Below are 14,417 nucleotides of genomic sequence, written 5' to 3'. Positions count from 1 at the left end.
TGCCTTCTCCCCATCAGGGCCTTTGAACTTGCCTCTCCCAATGCCTGGAATCTCCATCAGCTCTTCATGGCTGTCACAATCCATTCTTCAGGCTTTTACTAAACTTCACCTCTCCAGAGATGCATATGCTGATCTGGGTCTGAAGCAAGCCATTACAAAGGCCAATTACAAAGTATCACATCTCTCTCTTTATTTCCTTCAAAGGACATATCAGAATACATAATTATGTTGTTTATTTAGTAGTTTGCTTCTTTCTGGCTGTCTCATCCTCTGACATGGTTATCGTTTCCTGTGTTTCACACAGTTCTGTTTCAAGTTGAATCAGCAATAATGTGTATAGAAAAAAATATTGGAGTGACTGTAATTCTTGTAGCAATGATGATTTTTCAGCCACACCCACATTAAATATGCTTTTAAGACTCCATTAGTCATTTCTTTGAAAGTGAGCTTATGACTCTGTGCTGAATTTTAGCAAATGAATCCTCTTCTCCTCTTTGTAAGGTGACTCTCCAAGTGTTCAAGTTGACAATAATAATAGTAAGCATTTGTGGGTGTCTACCACGCTCTACTTTCTGGTTAGTGCCAATCTTTAACACAACTTCCGAATCCCATTACTACAAACAAGTAAAGCAAAGCTCAAAGGAGTTAAGCTCCTTTTCCAATAGCACTTGGCTCACCAGTAGCAGAGCTGAGGTTTGAACCCAGGTCTGTCTTCTCTGAAGCCTGTAAACCACACCTGTGCTTTCTCTAACATCACTTTTTTTGTACACATCAGGATCCTTCCAAAGCATCAGTTGGCAGCATGGCTTCAGAACACCTCTGGACAATGAGAGTGTGATGGGAAATGAGCCAAGAAGCTGGGCAGTCTAGACTGGGAGGACTTGCTCCCATGTAATTAAGTCTGCTGATGTGAGGCGTCTGAACCTCTCTAAGCTCAGTAAGTGATTCGTCCAATGTGAGAGAAGAGAATCAGTAAGGTCCATTAGAAAACACAAAGAGAAGACAATTTCTCAATATACTGTGTAGGAGGCATACCACCAGCTGGGAGTAAGAAGTATTTATCCTAATATTTGGATACTTAGAAGGTTCTAGAAATCAGTGGAGAGATACTACAGACCATCAGCTTTCTTCATGTGCCCTTGCTGTTGACTCTTTGAACCATCCCAATAATGCCACAAGCATGGGGACTGGAGGCTCTGAGGAACAGTGACGCCTCAGCCTGCAGAGTATCATGGGAGGGTGTATGGCACAGTTGTTAGGAGTTCTAGGTTCAGTTTTCCTTCATATCCCAGCTCTGTCATTTACTGAAACCGTAGGAAAAGTGACTTGACCACTCTTTTAAGCCTCAGTTCACTCATCTGGGAAAGGGAGATAACTACAGGAACCATCTTCCAGGTTTGTAATAGGGATGAAATCATACGCCCACTGTTAGTTGCTCAGTACCATGCCTGGCACAGGATAAGCTCTCAATACAAGTCATCCTACCAATGACAATAATCTATTTGCAAATCCTGCAGTTAATGTACCTACGAGCAGCCAAATTCTGTCTGCGCCAATGAAAAAAGCAGAAGACTTATTCTAAACAACCTCCCTTTTTTTAACGCAGAAAGTGCTTGTAATTAAGGGTGAGGAATTCCAGTCTGTATTTATCCTTACAGATGAGGTCCCTAATTCAACCACAATGTAGTCAAAGGGTCTTTAAAGAGAGCAACTATCATGATACACCCTTACTTCTTTTCTATTTATGATTTTTCTTCTCTTTTCCTTTTAGCTCATTATTTTTACTTTTTTGAATCTCACAAGTTATTACATAAGTATATTCTCCTTGCAAAAGGTCAATAGAAAATGGTAAAGCAAGGGAAAGCTGCCTTCTGCTGGCCTCTCCCATCTGTCCTCCCATCCCACCTCCCCCCACCCCCCCCCACCCAACTCCTCTCCCAAAGGAAGCTACTATCATCAGATGTTCTAGGAATCCACATCCAACATTACTGGATTGCCACCATCTCTTTTTCTGTTGTTCAGTTTCACTTTTAGCGGTTATACAATCATCTTGTCTTGGAAGCCCCCTCTTCGGCTATGCCAAATCACCCCTCTATACGTTCATACAGCATCCACTCAGCATAGTGGCATTTTTACATTTATTTGTTTGATCACGTGATCAAGTTTCCCCACCAGACGCCAAGCTCTCGGAGGAGGGACCGCATTTACTTTTGTTCTCTGCTGTACCTCCAGTACCCAGTACAGTGGTTGGCCCACAGGAAGAAATCAACACACGTTTGTTGAGTAAGTGACTGTTACTCATTCATTAGGCTGTCACAGATAGTAACTAGACTAACAAGAGATTTGCAGAGTTGAAGATTTCAAACGGAAACCAGTCACTTAACTGGGACCAGAAAATTCTTTTCCAAAAACAACCACAAAAGTCAGAAGCCCAAGGCTCTCCACCAGTGAATGAACAAGACACAAATTATCCCTGCTCTCGTGGAACCCTCCTTGCCAACAACAGCAGTGCAGGTTTCAATTAAGAATATATAAAATTGCTTATGTGAGCCATAAACCATTCACTTCTAAAATAGCAACCAATTATGTATGGCATGAAATTGGTTTAACCCAATGAGTGACCCAAATGATCATTTCCCTCTATTTTTGGATTTTAGGAAGAGTACTTTTTTTTAATTGTTAGAGAGAGAAAACATGCTTGCTTAACATGGCCGATTACAGTCAGTGTATTAATGGTCAAAACTCCCTGCCGTTGGGCAACCCAAATATGACGGCTAGCTAAGGGACGAAAACGTGCCGAGTCTTATACCACACATCCACAGGCCCTGGCTCAACGACTTCCTTGAGTCCGCAAAAGGTATTTGCTGCTGAGCTCTACTGCTCACTGTTCATTCTTATTTTTTCTAAAATGGGGGGTTGATTGTAGTACTTATTAGGCATGAGACCTTAAACCGATCACTGATCCCCAGCTGCCCCTTCAGTCAAAAGTGTAAAATTAAATTACCCCTGCCATATCTTTCCCATGGGGATGCTTGCAGAGAATCACAAAATACAGTAGATGTGAACCAACTTTCTAAGGTGCCAAGAACGTTTACAAACCTAAGGGATGTTATGTGGATAGAATGAAGTTCTTTTTTCTTTTATTGTGTCTCTCGGTAAGTTGTAGGCACCTAAAAATGCTTGTTGAAATTAAGTGATGATTATGCCCACGTGGTGATGATAATGATTTTATGGATTTTTTAATTGTTAGATTTTGTGGCGGGAACCACACGTCAGGACTCCATCACAGTGTCTGCTCACATTAGGGTCTTAGTAAGTGGCTATTAAATGACTCAGTGCTCTACACTGTATTGTTTTCCACTGAAAAAGGCTTAAGCTGAGCCCAAGTTCCACTCACTAACTCCTCCTGTAACAATAAACACAGAGCATCTACTATTAGCAAATCAATTGTTAGGAGATGCTAAGAAGTTTTCCACTTAATAAAGCTGGCCGATAATTAAAGGCTGACTAATACGCGTACTTTTATGTATACTACAAGCATTCCAGTTAGGAGGTTTCTCTATTAAATACAGAAAGGCTATGATCCTACTAAGGATTGTTTTCCCTATTCTTTAAATCCTTATTTATCAAAGCAACTCCTTATTTAGTTAGATGATTTCACATGTGGCTTAGGAAAGGCAGAAAAGTAATTCAAAAGGCAACCAAACCATGATTCTTATAACACAGGTGCTGGTTCTGTAGTTAGTGTGACTCCTTAAAGTATTCAAGAAGCTAAAACTGCTTGTAGTCGTCAAAGACTGAACCAGTACTGAAGTAGCTTTAAAATGTCCACTCCTTGTTATTCCTAGCTACACAATGATCAGCAGTGCCACTGAAAATTCTGCAAGTGAATGCATTACTGGTTATGACACATTTTAATTTTTTGACAGTAAACATTTCTGAATAAAGTTAAAAGCATAAATTTTCGAGTTCGACATATTTGTACACATGCGTGTATATGTACACGTAATATGTCCTTGTATACGTAGTATGTATGCAGACATAAAAACTACATACTAACCCTATTACTCACTAGCTGAAGAAGTTGGGGAGGTTAATCAAGCTCTGGGCTTTAGTTTCCTCATAGCTAAATGGGAGATAATAGCACCCTGCCTCACACGGTCACTGCAAGGAAAGAAGAGAGAACTCAGGTGGGCACTCAGCACTGCGCTCAGTACGTGTGGTGTGTGCATGGTCAGGAGATAATAGCACCCTGCCTCACAGGGTCACTGCGAGGAAAGAAGAGAGAACTCAGGTAGGCACTCAGCACTGCGCTCAGTACGTGTGGTGTGTGCATGGTCTGTAGCAGTTGGTGGTGGTGGTGGTGTGGCACATAGTACAGATCTTCCTCAACTTACAATAGGGTCACATTCCGAAAACCTCACCATCTGTTGAAAATATCTTAAGTCGAAAATGCATTTAATACACCTAAGCTATCAAACATCACAGCTAAGCCTCGCCAAACTTAAATGTGCTCAGGACACTTACACTAGCCTACAGTGGGGCACACTCATCTAACACAAAACCTGTTTTATAATAGAGTATGGAATATCTCATGTAATTTAGTGGATACTGCACTAAAAGTGACAAACAGAATGGGTGCAAGTCTATATAGGATGTTCGCCCTTGTGATGGCATGGTTGACTTGGAGCTGTAAGCTGCAGGTCAGTGTTACCAGACAGGACCGTACCACACATCTCTAGCCTAGGAAAGGCTCAAAATTAAAAACTGGATCTACTGCATTCACATCACTCTTGCAACATCATAAACTTGAAAAATCGTAATTCGAACCATCCTGAGTTGGGGACCATCTGTACTTTCCAACGATGGCCAGAACCCTATCTCTGCATTCGTTTCCAGAAGCCACCATACAAATTATCAAAAACTGATCGCTTAAAACAAAAGAAATTCATTCTCTCACATTTCTGGATGTCAGAAGTCTGAAACCAAGGTGTCAGCTGGGCTCCGCTCCCTCTGGAGGCTCCAGAGGGGAATTCCTTCTTTGCCTTTTCCATCTTCCAGAGGCTGTGGGCATTCCTCATGGCCACATCGCTCCAAGCTCTGCCTCTGTGGTCATATTGCCTGCTCCTCTTCTGTCTATGTCAAATATTTCTCTGCCTGACTTTTATAAAGACACCTGTCATTGGATTTAGGGTCTGCCTAAATAATCCAGGATGATATCCTCATCTCAAGATCCTTAACCTAGTAAAGGTGAAAGAAGGTAACGTTCACAGGTTCCAGGGATTAAGCTGAAGACTTATCTTTTGGCCACCATTCAACCCACAACAATCTCCCATCCTACAAGCTCCTCTAGAACCTTGCAACTCCCCCATGTAGAGGGGATTCTGTGTGCCTTCCCCCTGAATCTAGACAGGATTTTGTGTCTGCCTTCACTAACAGAGTGATGTAGGAGTGATGCTACCTGACTTCTAAGTCTAGGTCATAACAGAATTAGGCACTTCTACCTCGTTTAAGTGGAACATGCATCCTGGAACCCAGCTACCATGAGAACAGGAAGCCCACATTAGCCCACATGGAGAAGCCACGTGTAGGTGTTCTGGCCTACAGAGGTCACAGTTCACAGACAGCGTCAACTGCCCACACATAAGTAAGCAAGACTCTAGATGATTCTAGCCCCTGCTGTTGAGTCAACCCCAGCCTTGGAGTCTCCCTAGCTCAGGTGCCAGACATCATGGGGGCAGAGGGAAGCCATTTCCACTGAGCTCTGCCCCAACTGATGAGTCCTGAGCAAAATAAATTATTACTGTTATATTTAGCTGCTAAGTTTTGGGGTGGTTTGCTGCACAGCAATAGATAATGAGACTAATTACTCATTAAATAATTGAATGGGTTAAGATGAGAAAGTAAAAAAACAGCACATGAGATATACTTCCTGGTATTTAGCATCTTGGATTTTTGTCTAACTAAATATAGTGTGGGCACACATAAATACACACACACTTTTAGAGGAAAAAGCAACTCAGCCTCTCATTCTGAGTCCAAGAGTATAGGAGGATCCCTTAATTAGAAACTATATAAGCTGTAGAGGACCATTTGTAGAGCATCATTTGGTCAAACTGCATATTTTACAGGTTTGAAGAATAAGGCTCAGAAGCGGTCCCTGACCCTTCCTGCTCCATACAGCCCTTCACCCATCAAAGGTCCACCTTGCTCCTCACTGGGAAGATGAAAAATCTATCACAGCCTCACTACCTACTGGAGAAGAAATACTGAAAAGAGGAGAGGAGCAAGAGAACGGGTATGAGGAAAAGGAACAAAGCTGCTAGAAATGTAGTTATTTGCGGCCATCTGTTCATCAGATTATGAGAACCTTTCTGTTAAATTGAGGGTTTTTTGGGGCCTTGAGGTTTTTAAGGTGGTTTTTCCCACCTTAAGCCTATGGCTCCAGGTCTTAAAAACTGTCCAGGGCATGGAAAGAAAAGGCACAAATTGTTGTATAGAGGGAAATGAAAAACTTCTCTGTCCATGTTGGCGTTTCATGCTCTCCAAGACCTATCTAAGAGGTAGGCTTGCGGATTCTAGACCTGTTTTGTAACAAAGCCCTTTCTGCAATGGTGGAAATGTTTTCTATCTGCTCTGATGATGATTGTGGCTACTAACCCCATGTAGCTATTGACTGTGTGAGACATGGCTCGTGTGACTCAGGAACTGAATTTTTCATGTGACTTAATTTTAATACCATATTAGACAATCAGTTCTAGACAAAGTATTTACAAAGCCACTCTAAACTTAGAAATTCTAACTAGTGACACAGGCAACCCAACTGACTTGAAACTTCATATTCATGACTGTGTCTCTTTCTACAGTCTGAATAAGGTCATGTCTGCTGTGGAAGGACTGATCCTTAAGTTCACAGTGGTAATATGCCTCTTAGGACTCAGAACTTCTCTCCTATTATTGCTTAATGCCTCAGTAAGAGTGCAGAAATCCCCAAGATGTGGTCACAACTTCCGATTTCTGAGAGCCATTCAGAGTTCACAGCTGCATGACCCAAAATACCTAAAAATTCCACGTGTGAGCAGCTAAGTGTGATGGAAAAAGACAGAAATACTTTCAGGGAGATTTTCTGACATTATTTTTCTCAATTCTAGAATCACAAAAAAAAAATGAAAACTTTTTTTCAGTACCAGTAAGTGTTCATTCATTGTATTTTCCCAAGGAAAAGAAGGGGAAGGGAAAAGGGTCAGCATGTGTGTTACAAAATGATAGCAAATGGGAAAGGAAGTACCTGGCACAGCAAAATCAACCATCAAATAAACACTGCCCAGATGGGGTCGCCAAAGCCCAAGGGGGCTCAGTCTCCTGCAGTAATGAGGGGAAGGGATGAGGGAAAGGTACATGCTTTTCTACCCTCCCTCCTTCCCCATAAATTCAAGATTTCACACAAAGCTTTGGTTTCTAGCAGTAAACATGGAATTACATTCGTCCATCTCCTATTAAACAATCTTGTGGCCACTTCAACTTAAGTTTCTTGCACCTGCATGTAAGTTCCTGAGTGACTTGCCTAAACATTCATCTTTCCTTTCGTGGTCTCCCAACCCCACTTTCTACATGGAAGGCCCCTTCATTGCTCCTCTCTACCCTAGGATTAGAGATTAAAGTAGGTTTTAATCCATCCAAAGACAGCAGTCTGTCTGGCATGAATCACATCATGGCTCAGGAGACTGGGAACAAGGGATGGAGAGTTCTTAGCTTCTTCAGGATTTTTGCACAAGTCATTTAACCACAGACACCCCACAAATTAAACGTACAGGTATATGGACTATTTTGGGGAGGCACAAAGTGGGAAAGGAGAGTGGGTAGGAATCCAGTTTTTAGGACAGAAGATCTTGTTTGAAATGGGAAACAGGGGAAGGGGGACACAAAAGAAAGTGTAGTTCAAGACCTCCCACTTCAAGAAGGGGGGCCCCCAAGCTATGTTTCAGATTTTTTGGCTGGTGCAGACCCTTTGTCAAAGATGCTTTGGCTATTTTTCTCAATATAAAAAGAAGTTTGTAAACAATAACACCTCAAAAGAACATGCAGAAGACCAACTCATTGTATTTACGCAAACTAGGCCACCTAGCAACCACCAAATCAGCTACTTGTGAAGTCCTACAAAGCCCAGACAAATACAATAACTAGAGGGGGGCAGCACTTGGGGGAGACAAGAACCCAGGATCAGACACACATCACCCAATGCATTCTATTGCATTTGCCCCATTACAACACAGTGAGGTCGGTTTGCAGTGATCTCACAGCACGTAAACGACACCCCCTTTTCTCCTTTAGCTACCATGACACTAATCACTGCTGCAGCAGGGCAGGATACTGGCTCTGGGAACCACCAAAAAGCCATCGCTGATGGTCTCTCTGGAAGCTGATGTTCTCTCAGAATTGTTAAAGATTAAGGATCTTATCCTTGTTTCATATATCCATCTCTGGGCAGCTCAAGATGAGTACAGAGGAATCGTTCTTAAAACCCATCCTTACCAGCTCACAGTTTTTACAAAAACATACACAATACACCCTGTTGTGTGTGTTAGGCCTAGCCCAATCCAGTGAAGGATGGACCTGGTATGTAAAGCAAGTTCTGTGCCCTGGGATTAGAGGTCCGGAACAGGAATCCTTTATCACACATACAGATGACCTCGGCCTAATCTTGGCTTCCCCTCTCTGCACCTTTCACCTGGCCCAGCCTCTCCTAACCTCTCTGTACCACCTTTTCCTGTTCAGACCAATTTCCAAGCTTTCAGTAGAAGGAGACCAAGTCATGAGGCAACCCAGTTAAAACCTAGTCTCCCATGAAACACTGAAGGTGGAGGGGTTTCAAGAGGACACTATGGCAGAAAAGCCAGCTCTAGTTGGCAAAAATGAGGAGTTCAATAGGCTATACGCTCCAAATAGTTGTTCTCTCTGGTGATACAGCAACAGAAAGTATTCCTGCTGTGCAGACCCGGAGCTGCTGCCGACTTATCCCTGAGATTGCTCATGTACCTGAGAACACGGTGCAGGAATGAGGGCCTTAGATTAAAATACACAAAAATACAAAACCAGAATATTTATATTATGAAAAAAAAAGTTAAAATGCACAAGATACGTCATTCGCACACAGCTAGTGCAGTTGGCATCCTGGAGAAAGTGGGACCCAAGGTACAGTCATCCAAGGGAGCAAATAAATAAAACTGCATTGGCCCAGAATGGGGTGGGAGTGGGCTTAGAAGCAGCAGGTCTGCAGCTGTTCCCTCAACCACCCCTTCTGCCTATCATCACAGCCCACTGCTTGGGACAGTGGTCAGCACTCTATCCCAGGAGGGGGTTATGAGGAGACAGGATGTGGAAAACCCTGGCTTACCCCTGAGATATTTCCTCCTACAGAAGGTAGTGGCTTGTGGGTTGGGTCCATCAATCTGGTCTCATGCTTAATCTTTTCACTCTGGCATGGGAAATATTATTCCATATCCTTTAAAACAACTTCCCTATCCAGGCCACTTTCAGAAGCTGGAGATTCTGGGGGTGGAGACTCAGATAAAGCATGCAGGAAGGGTTACCCCCAAAGCCCTCACGTGCATTTGGATAAAACATGATTGGAGTTTCTTTGCCTCACCCCTTCCCTCCACCAAGAGGGAAGAGGGGGTGACACTTTGGCCCCCGGCCTGAGATATATGGCAGTGCCAGCTGCCCCCAACCCACACTATCCCCCCTTTCTCCACTCTGCTGATGGATGCCTGTTCCTCAAAACTTCCTGATCACACACGGATAGCCCCCACCCACTGTGGCTCAATTCTGGGCCTCGGGGAGCATGGCAGGGCTATGGATCTCTTCTTCCTCCTGCCGAAAGTAGGCTGGCTTTCCCTGGGAGCTGGGAGCTTGCTGGGCCTTCAGCGGACGCAAGGCTACCATATGGTTGATGCTCTGGCAGAAGTGGCACTCTTTGGGCTGGGGTGGCCGTTTGCATTCCTTGGCATGATGGCCTAGACCTCCACAGTTGTAGCACCTATCTCCCTTTGATCTGCGTTTCTGCATGTTCTTCCATTTGGGCCGCCTCTCACTCCCAGTGCAGGACACCCCACCAGGGCCGGTGACTCGGATAGATTCCAGGCCCTTGGCAGACTTCTTAAAGGTGAACTCTACGGCCTCACCCTCCTTCAGGCTCCGGAAGCCCTCCATGTGCAGCTTACTCTGGTGCACAAAGACATCCGCCGGGGTGAGGGTGGGGTCGAGTGTGACCCCGGACAGGAAGCCGAATCCCATGCGCACGTTGAACCACTTGCAGATGCCAGCTCCGCGCAGCAGCTGTGGCTCCTCGTCCGCCTGGGCCGCGTCCTCCTGCGCCTTCTCCGGCCACCTGCAAACTGCTGGTCTGACACAGAGCTCATGGTAGTCGGCTGAGTCCGCGCGGCCCCGGGCCCCTGGTCGGTGGGCTGCTGGCCCCAGAGAAGTCCGGAGGCAAAGGGCAAAAAATGAATTTTGAGTGTATGAAAAGGATAGCAAGTGGGAAAGGTCATGAATGTTATCCAAATAGGCTAACGTTGCATAGTGTTATTTATAATTAGCACTCAAGTTTCCCAGTGTGACCTCTCAAGAGTGTCTACAATTTGCATCCTGTTGAACTCGACTAGGGTCAGCACCCCACTCTCCTCCTTCCCCACCCTGTCCTTTCTCTCCAGACACTGGGCTCTCAACAACGGAAGCACAGTGTCTGAGGCATCCCATCAGAGTTTAACACCCATGCTTCCAGGCTACAGTCACCACTCAAAAGGGTTTCTCCATCCTTTAAGACTCAACCCAAGGAGTCTTCCAAGGCCTTTTAGCTTTAGCTAATTTTTTCTTTCACACTCCCTTAAAAGATTTGTCATTTGGGGGGACGTATTACTTTTTCTTCCTAGTAAATTATGATCTATTAAAGTAGAGGATTTTCTTTATTATAATCTTTAATGACCAGACAAACCAGTGTACTGTACAGTGTGCTTAATACCAATTGAATTGCAGCAAATGTGCCCAATCAATTGTACAAATTTGTAACAAGCTTGGTTCATAGCATTTTGCAGCAATTGTAAGGACCAAAATCATCCTTGAGGATCTGCACTCTTGCAAAGGGTATAAAACACAGCAAGCTTCAAACGAAACAGGACATGACAGAGCTGTATCCCAGGACTATTCATGGAACAGAATGGATTTCTGTCCTTTGTTTTTCTGCATTACAATGTTCATGCCGGCTTAAAAAATAACATTTTTGGCCATTTTTCAGTTTGATGAATTTGAGCTAATGGATGAAAAAGTGACTGTCAGAGACAGAGCACTGAGAGATGGAAAGCACAGTGTTCTCAATATGAAAAGCCTTTCCAAGTGACGCTGGCATCCGAGCTGAAGCAAATGCTACTCACACACACAACATATTCATTAACAGTGTTGAGTGAAAAGTATAACTAAAGCCAATAATATCATTTGCTCCCATTTGCTGAGCAAATCTGTATATTAACTAGGATGGTGTCTCCTGCTTCTCTTCTATTTCACACTCCTGACTCATGTAATTAAAATATAGCAGGCCGTTGATACACAGGAAGGAGAGTCTGTAATAAAAATACCTTTTCATAATCAAATTTAAGCACTCATCTTATTTATGATCTGTCTACTTTAATAAATCTATTAATACTTCATTTTAAAAGCCATATAAAGCTCTATTAACCCATCTTTACACACTTTAATTTAAAGTGACGGGCTATTCATAATTATTTTTCCATTCATTTATTCAATAAATATTCTAAATATCTACTACATGCTAAGCAACATATTTAAAGCTGTGGATATAAAAATGAATAGTTTAAGGTTACAGTCCCTGTAGGGGAAACAGACAGGAAAATAAAATAACGCCATACTGCACGTCCCCCCGCTGCAGGACACCAGGTACAGCAAATACAAAAGAGGGAGTCTTCACCTTAACCTGGGAGGACTTCTGAGAAAACATAAGAAATAAGAGAAAAGCTTAAAAAGGGCAATGTTTATCAAAGATCAAGTGCAGGTGTGATTTTCAAGTGAATTTCTGACCTAGCGGGAGGGAAGTTCTGGCCTGGCTGCTCAACGAACAGGACTCTGACTCCATGACTTTGCCCACTCAGGTCACAGCTGATAAGGCATCTCACATGACATATAAGCAAGTACAATGTGGTGTGCACAATCTGCTGAGCCAGTGCAGTTCCCTCTCTGGGATTTCACCTGGGTAACAACAGACTGGGGCAGGTAGAGGTGGGAGCTGAAGGGGAAAGTCATTACAGAGAAAAGGTCAAAGGCACATGCATGTTGAAGATGCAAGGAAGCAGGAAACCTGAATAAACACAGGAGGTAACTGGTAGCACCACAAAGGTAGAGGGATCTTGGTCTGCCAACAGAAACAAATGTTCCAGGGCAAGACCAAGGCCACGTGGTCCAGGAAAGCCAGAAGGTGGGCATCCCCAGAGCTGCCTTTGGTTCCTGACAGTGAGGCTGTGAGGTCCACTCATGCACCCAGGAGACCCCCTTTCCTGTTCCCTCTGCATGTGTATCCTCACTCCCCTCTATTTGAGTTAGTTTGACTGGGTAACGGTTCCTTGAGCCTTCTCCAAACAGATGGTGTATTAGTGTTCTGAGTTATGGAACACACCGCCCATTCTCCCTGGCTTTTACTGTTCTACAATGTGTCCAATTTACAAATATTAGAATGCCTTCCTCTGACCCTCAGTGGATCTTTATCTTACTTTAGGGTAAATAAATCATGTTTTAGACATTGCACTGAACAAATTCAATTTGTCTTCGTGAAAAATAGCACTTGGAAAATGGGCAACACAGTGTACTGATTAAGAGCGTGGGCTTGGGGCTTCCCTGGTGGCGCAGTGGTTGAGAGTCCGCCTACCAATGCAGGGGACACGGGTTCGTGCCCCGGTCCGGGAAGATCCCACATGTCGTGGAGCAGCTGGGCCCGTGAGCCATGGCCGCTAAGCCTGTGCGTCCGGAGCTGTGCTCCGCAACGGGAGAGGCCACAGCAGTGAGAGGCCCGCGTACCACCAAAAAAAAAAAAAAAGAGCGTGGGCTCAAGAGCCAGACTCCCTGCGACCCTATCCCAGCTTCATCACTCACTAACGGCGTGACCTTGGACAAGTTACTGCACTTCGTGGAGCCTCCTACTCCCCATCTGTAAAATATGGGTAACAGTGGTACCTACCTCATAGGGGTTTTATGGGGATTATACAGGAAAATTTTAAAATTCTGTACAAGTTTTTATTAAACAAGTAGACATTCATTTCTTAAATAATCACAAATACAGTGGTTTGAATTTTGTAATTTTGATGAATGGCAAGAGAAAGATAAGTTAGGGGATCTACTAAATACAGATATAGCTAGCTATAATTTATCAAGGACCTATCACGTGCCCAGCACTGACCGAGTGCTTGACATCCATCATCTCATGAATGTGGTCTGCACAAAACTGTCAAATGTATTTGACAATTCACAAACACATATTGAAAGCTGACTGCATACCAAGCACTGGGTCATGCCTACAAAGATGAATAGAACGTAATCCCTGCTCCTGAGAAGTTCCCGGCACGGCTGGAGTGCTGAAGCTGGGTCAGGCAACCTCGCATCGACTTTGGTTCAATCATCTGCAAAATGAGGATGTGTGAGCAAGTGACTCCTTAGGTTCCTACTTCATCTAATGATGAATAATTTCACACTCACTGGACTAAGAGATCATGCCACCTATTGAAAATCCCCAAGCCTTTTAAGTTTTTCCACTCAGTGACCACTTGTGCTAAATGATAGTGTAGACGATCAATACTGCAGTATTTGGGGAGGTCTTCTGAGGCCCAGGTATCTGGATTGGGCTGCTGGAATGCTTTGTCAGAAGCATCAGCCCTCTAGAGAGTGAGATCTCACATGGTCAAGGCAAAGTTCAAAAGACAAAACTGTAGTGTTCAAACAGGAAGATGTCTTGCAGTCCTCAAGGACACCTGCATCAATGCATTCATTTCTTTACTGAGCCTCAGAGGGAAAAGGTGATGTCGTTCATGGCCCGCTAGGTGTCCAGTTCCTTGACACTTGTCCTAGGGCTTTCTGCACTGCCCAACGATACGTCACACAGATTAATAAACCAGGCTTCACACTCAGACTGCTTGGATTCAAATCCCTACTCTGCCACTTTTTAGCTTTGTGATCCCAAATCCAGTTATTGAGCCTCTCTCCTCCCTGTGAAGTTGCTATCTAGCCACTTAAGGATTAAGTTACATAATACTTATAACTTGCTATGGCATAGAGTCCGGTGCAAAATGAGCCTTCAGTAAATGATGATGATGATGGTGATGGTGATGATGATAATGGCAAACACTAACATAAGGCACTTACTG

The 14,417-nt window shown here is 43.8% G+C and overlaps 1 protein-coding gene and 1 pseudogene across 2 annotated transcripts in view; both read right to left on the bottom strand.

Annotated features, from left to right (window-relative positions):
- The window catches only part of SGCD (sarcoglycan delta), a 414,044-nt gene that overhangs the window by 372,364 nt on the left and 27,263 nt on the right, over positions 1–14,417 (bottom strand). The window lies entirely within an intron of this gene.
- LOC137221930 (protein lin-28 homolog A pseudogene) lies at positions 9,765–10,418 on the bottom strand (annotated as a pseudogene).

Source organism: Pseudorca crassidens, chromosome 3 (genome assembly GCF_039906515.1).
Source record: "Pseudorca crassidens isolate mPseCra1 chromosome 3, mPseCra1.hap1, whole genome shotgun sequence".
NCBI lineage: Eukaryota > Metazoa > Chordata > Mammalia > Artiodactyla > Delphinidae > Pseudorca > Pseudorca crassidens.
This window is presented reverse-complemented; position numbering and strand designations above follow the sequence as displayed.